Source organism: Tamandua tetradactyla, chromosome 9 (assembly GCF_023851605.1).
Source record: "Tamandua tetradactyla isolate mTamTet1 chromosome 9, mTamTet1.pri, whole genome shotgun sequence".
Lineage (NCBI taxonomy): Eukaryota > Metazoa > Chordata > Mammalia > Pilosa > Myrmecophagidae > Tamandua > Tamandua tetradactyla.
In genome coordinates this window covers 100,735,512-100,740,114 of record NC_135335.1, presented here as the reverse complement: position 1 = coordinate 100,740,114, position 4,603 = coordinate 100,735,512, and the positions used below count along the sequence as shown (strand labels likewise).

The following is a 4,603-nucleotide window of genomic DNA, read 5'->3' as shown; positions in this document are numbered from 1 at the left end:
AGCTCTTTTCTATAGCTTTTAGTGTGTCTGGGTCTATTTGCTTCTGTCCCTCTGCTGCCAGTTGTAACTAAGTGTTCCTAAGAGCAACAGATAATACATCTCTTTAAATCAACAGCTTTAAAGCTAATTCACCCACCCAGAATAGCATTCCAAATTTCCTGAGCTTGCTGGAAATTTCACCATCCGCTAAGAGAGCCATTACTTTTGGAAAAAAAAAACAACACTAGTTTATATTTTATTTGCGTTCTACAAAAGTATAAATATGATTTTATGAGCACTTTTATTTTGTCTTATTTCCTGTTATACTGTCACAGCAGTTCTTCCATGAGCAGAGTAGATATCATCCCTACTGTCACAGACCAGAAAACAGTCCTAGAGAAGATTATCTGCTGAAGTCAAATAGCAGGTGAGTGACCAGGGGCTAATCAGCTGCGCTGAGAAATTCCATCATCCAACTCATAGGTCTGCCCCCTGTCAGCTACTCAGAACCACTATCATTACCTGTAGCACACTCGCTGCTTGGAGGTCTTATAACTGGGGTTTAATAGGAGGCTTAGATTCAAGACCAATGCTATAGTAGGTAGACTTCCAGGAATCCAGTAGAGTGGAGGCATACAGGGCTCACTCCTCTTCCACTCTTCCAAAAATGGCTAGTAGAGAGGCAAAAACTGTCTGAAACAACTGTACTGTGGCTCCAGACATCAGGGGAATACTGTGCAATACCCAGGGAAGAGTGGAATGGAGAGACTAAGAAGCTCTGCTGAAGAACTGTGAGTAACTTGCTCTGATGCAACTCCTGGAGCCCATCAGCTTCAGGTCAGTCTGTTCTGCTCGGTGGGCTGCTGTGGACTGGAAGGGCGCCAGAAGTCCTCTTTGCTGAGAAAAGAGGGAGACACGGCAGGTACTAATCAGCTATTGGCCGGCAGATTTAGACTGCTGGGTCCTCCTGCTCTAGCCATCCAGACAGGTGTTGCCATACCATTGTTTTGACCTGCATCCAGAGACAGAGCCTGCAGAGGGCTAAAAATACCTTCCATTCTTAGGGCTGAGGGGAAGAGGTTGCTGAAGAGGGTGATCTTTTGGGCATGCCAGAAAAATGCAGCCTTGCAGAGCTGATAAAAGGGTTTTTGCATCTTTCCTGATTCTCTCCTCAGGGCCCTTTGTAACTAGTCTATGCCTCTTACATGGGTCCCCGACCTTATTTTGGCTGGGAAATACAGATGAACCAAGCATCGAGTAAGAAACAACACAGACCCAATCAACAACAAAATCCTAGATGAGAGAGAAGCCAAACCTCAAAATAATCTCATTAAGATAATCAGATGTCCAGGTATCAGCAAAGAATTACAACCCATACTAAGAAACAGGGAAGATATGCTCCAGTCAAAGGAACAAAAATTCAGAAAAAATACAGAATTTTCAGCAACTAATCAAAAATGTTCAAACAAATATCCTAAATCAATTTATCCCAATCAATTCAAGGAGGTGAAAGGAAATATGGCTAAAAAGATAATGGACATCAAAAAGGCACTGGATAAACACAAAGAAGAATTTCAAAGCAAGCAAAGAAAAGTAGTAGAACTTAGGGGGATGAAAGTCCTAATAGATGAGATTAAAACTACACTAGAGGCATACAAGAGTGGATTTGAACAAGCAGAAGAAAGGACCAGCGAGCTATAAGGCAGAGACATCCAAGATCTTATAGACAAAAGAACAATAGAGAAAAGAATGGAAACATTTGAGCAGGGGCTCAAAGAATTGAATGACAGCACAAAGCACACAAACATACATATCATGGTTATCCCAGAAGGAGAAAGAATACTTGAGGACGTAACAGTAGAAAATTCCTCAACTCTTATGAAAAACGTAAATATACATGTCCACCCACATACTTAAAAAGAATAAATCTGAATAGGCCTACTCTAAGACATATACTAATCAGACTGTTAACTGCGAAAGATGAAGAGAGAATGCCAGTAGCATGACAGGCGCAGCTATGTATGAATTGGTGAGAGTGGGTCACAGCAAGTTGCTTCGAAAAATTATTCAACTGAAGGGTTACATGGCTACTATCCAGGTGTATGAAGAAAGTTCTGGTGGGTCTATTGGGGATCCTGTCCTCCACACTGGTAAACCTCTCTTGGTTAAGCCTGGTCCTGACATTATGAGAGCCATTTTTGATGGTATTTAAATACCTTTGACAGATATCAGCAGCCAGACCCAAAGCATCTACATCCCCCGAGGAGTAAATGTGTCTGCTCTGAGCAGAGATATTAAATGAGATTTTACACCTTGCAAAACCCTATGGGTTGGTAGCCATATCAATGGTGGAGATATTTATGGAATTGTCAATGAGAACTCGCTTCTCAGACATAAAATCATGTCACCACCAGGAATCAGAGGAACAATAACTCACATTGCTCTACTTGGGCACTGTGATACCTCTGATGTTGTCTTAGAGCTTGAATTTGAAGGTGTAAAGGAGAAATTCAGCATGGTCCAAGGATGGCCTGTACGTCAAGTATGACCTGTCACTGAGAAGCTGCCAGTTGATCATCCATTGCTGCTGGACAGAGAGTCCTTGATTCCCTTTTCCCGCATGTACCGGGAGGAACTACTGCTATCCCTGGGACTTTTGGCGGTGGAAAGACAGTGGTATCACAGTCTCTATCCAAATATTCCAACAGTGATGTCATCATCTTTGTAGGATGTGGTGAAAAAGGAAATGAGATGTCTGAAGTTCTCCGGAACTTCCCAGAGCTCATGATGGAAGCTTATGGTAAGGTAGAATCAATTATGAAGAGAATAGTTTGGTGACCAATACCTCCAACATGCCTATTGCAGCTAGAGAAGCCTCTATTTATACCAGAATTATGCTATCAGAATATTTCTGAGTCATGGGCTATCACATCAGTATGATGGCTGACTCGGCCTCCAGATGATCTGAGGCCCTTAGAGAAATCTCTGGTTGCTTAGCCAAAATGCCTGCAAATAGTGGATATCCCACATATCTTGGTACCCTCTGGCCTTTTTCTATGAGTGAGCAAGAAGGGTGAAATATCTTGGAAATACTGAAAGACAAGAGACTGTCAGCATTTTAGGAGCAGATTCTCCACCTGTTAATTGGCTGATCAGCTACAGAAAGTATATGCGTCCCTTGGATGAGTATATGACAAACACTTCACAGAATTTGTTCCTCCAAGGACCAAGCTAAGGAAATTCTGTGGGAAGAAGAAGACCTGACAGAAATTGTACAAATTTTAGGAAAGGTTTCTTTAACAGAAACAGATAAATCACTCTGGAGGTAGCAAAACTTATCAAAGATGACTTCCTTCAACAAAATGAGTATACTCCTTATGACAGATTCTGCTCATTCTACAAGACAGTAGGGATGCTGTCCAACATAATTGCATTTTATGATATGGCCCATAGAGCTGCTGAAACCACTGCCCAGAGTGACGATAAAATTGCATGGTCCGTTATCCATGAGCACATGCAGGAGATCCTCTATAAACATTCCTCCATGAAATTCAAGGATCCAGTGAAAGATGGTGAGTCAAAGATCAAGGCATACTATGCACAACTTCTTGAAGATATGCAGAATGCATTCCGTAGCTTGAAGAGTAGAACTTTTTTTCTCAGGAAATTCATGTGCGGATTTTCCTAAATTTCTCATCTCAAACTCTTTGCTTCTTTATTGTGCTGCTTTGAGACTAGCGCCTATATGTGTAATTTGCTTCCCTGTTTATTTGGTAGGTGTTATATAAAACAAACATTCCTTTGTCCCTGTGTTCGAGGGGCCTCCCTGATTCTCTGTCTTTGCCGGTGAGTAAAGTAAATATGCCTTCATTACCGTAAACTTATATGTAGGATGATGTCCCTTGTCCTAGGGTTAGCCTTTCTTCTTCACCATTAAATCATAAACAGGGCTACTGCAGGTACTCAATTTGTATGGATTTGGAATGGAAAGCCAGACTTCTATAACTTTTGACAGCTTCTCTGCAAAATAACTCAATATCTATGTGATAAGGTTATTTGTAACTTAGCATTTTGCTAAGTAACTGCTTTGTAGGAAATATTTCCCTATTTTAAGCATGAATGATTATGCATTGTTCCCCCAGTATAAATCAGTAAAATTTGGAGGAAACTGTTGGGAACTATACTGTTTTCAATATAGGCAATTGTGTGGTTCAGCATAATATACAAATCAGTAGCCTCCAAAATAGTGAAAATAAAACCAGGCAGTCAAACTTAGATTACCATTAATCTTATTAAAACATTTTATTTCACTAGGAAAAAATCAGTATCAAGGACTATTGTACTGCACTACTGGGAAAATCTTTTTAAAATTACGTTTGAAACAAGCACTGAAAACTTGATCCACATCATACCCTCTTTCTTTTCCTCAGACATCTTAGAAGCCAGAATCTCTTAAAGCTATGTAGCAGTGTAATCAGCATCAAAATGCCTCAGAGAAGATTTTTCATACTGGTTGAAATATGTTTGCACCTTTAAAGACCAGCTGGGCTGTAGTATTTCTGGGGCCACAATGGCATTATGTTTTCACAAAGTAATGACGTGTCACATGTTTGCATGTTTGCAC

At 40.6% G+C, this 4,603-nt stretch overlaps 1 pseudogene; it reads left to right on the top strand.

Annotated features, from left to right (window-relative positions):
• The first annotated feature begins 787 nt into the window (after positions 1-787).
• Positions 788-3,667, top strand: LOC143645767 (V-type proton ATPase catalytic subunit A pseudogene; annotated as a pseudogene).
• The last annotated feature ends 936 nt before the right edge of the window (positions 3,668-4,603 follow it).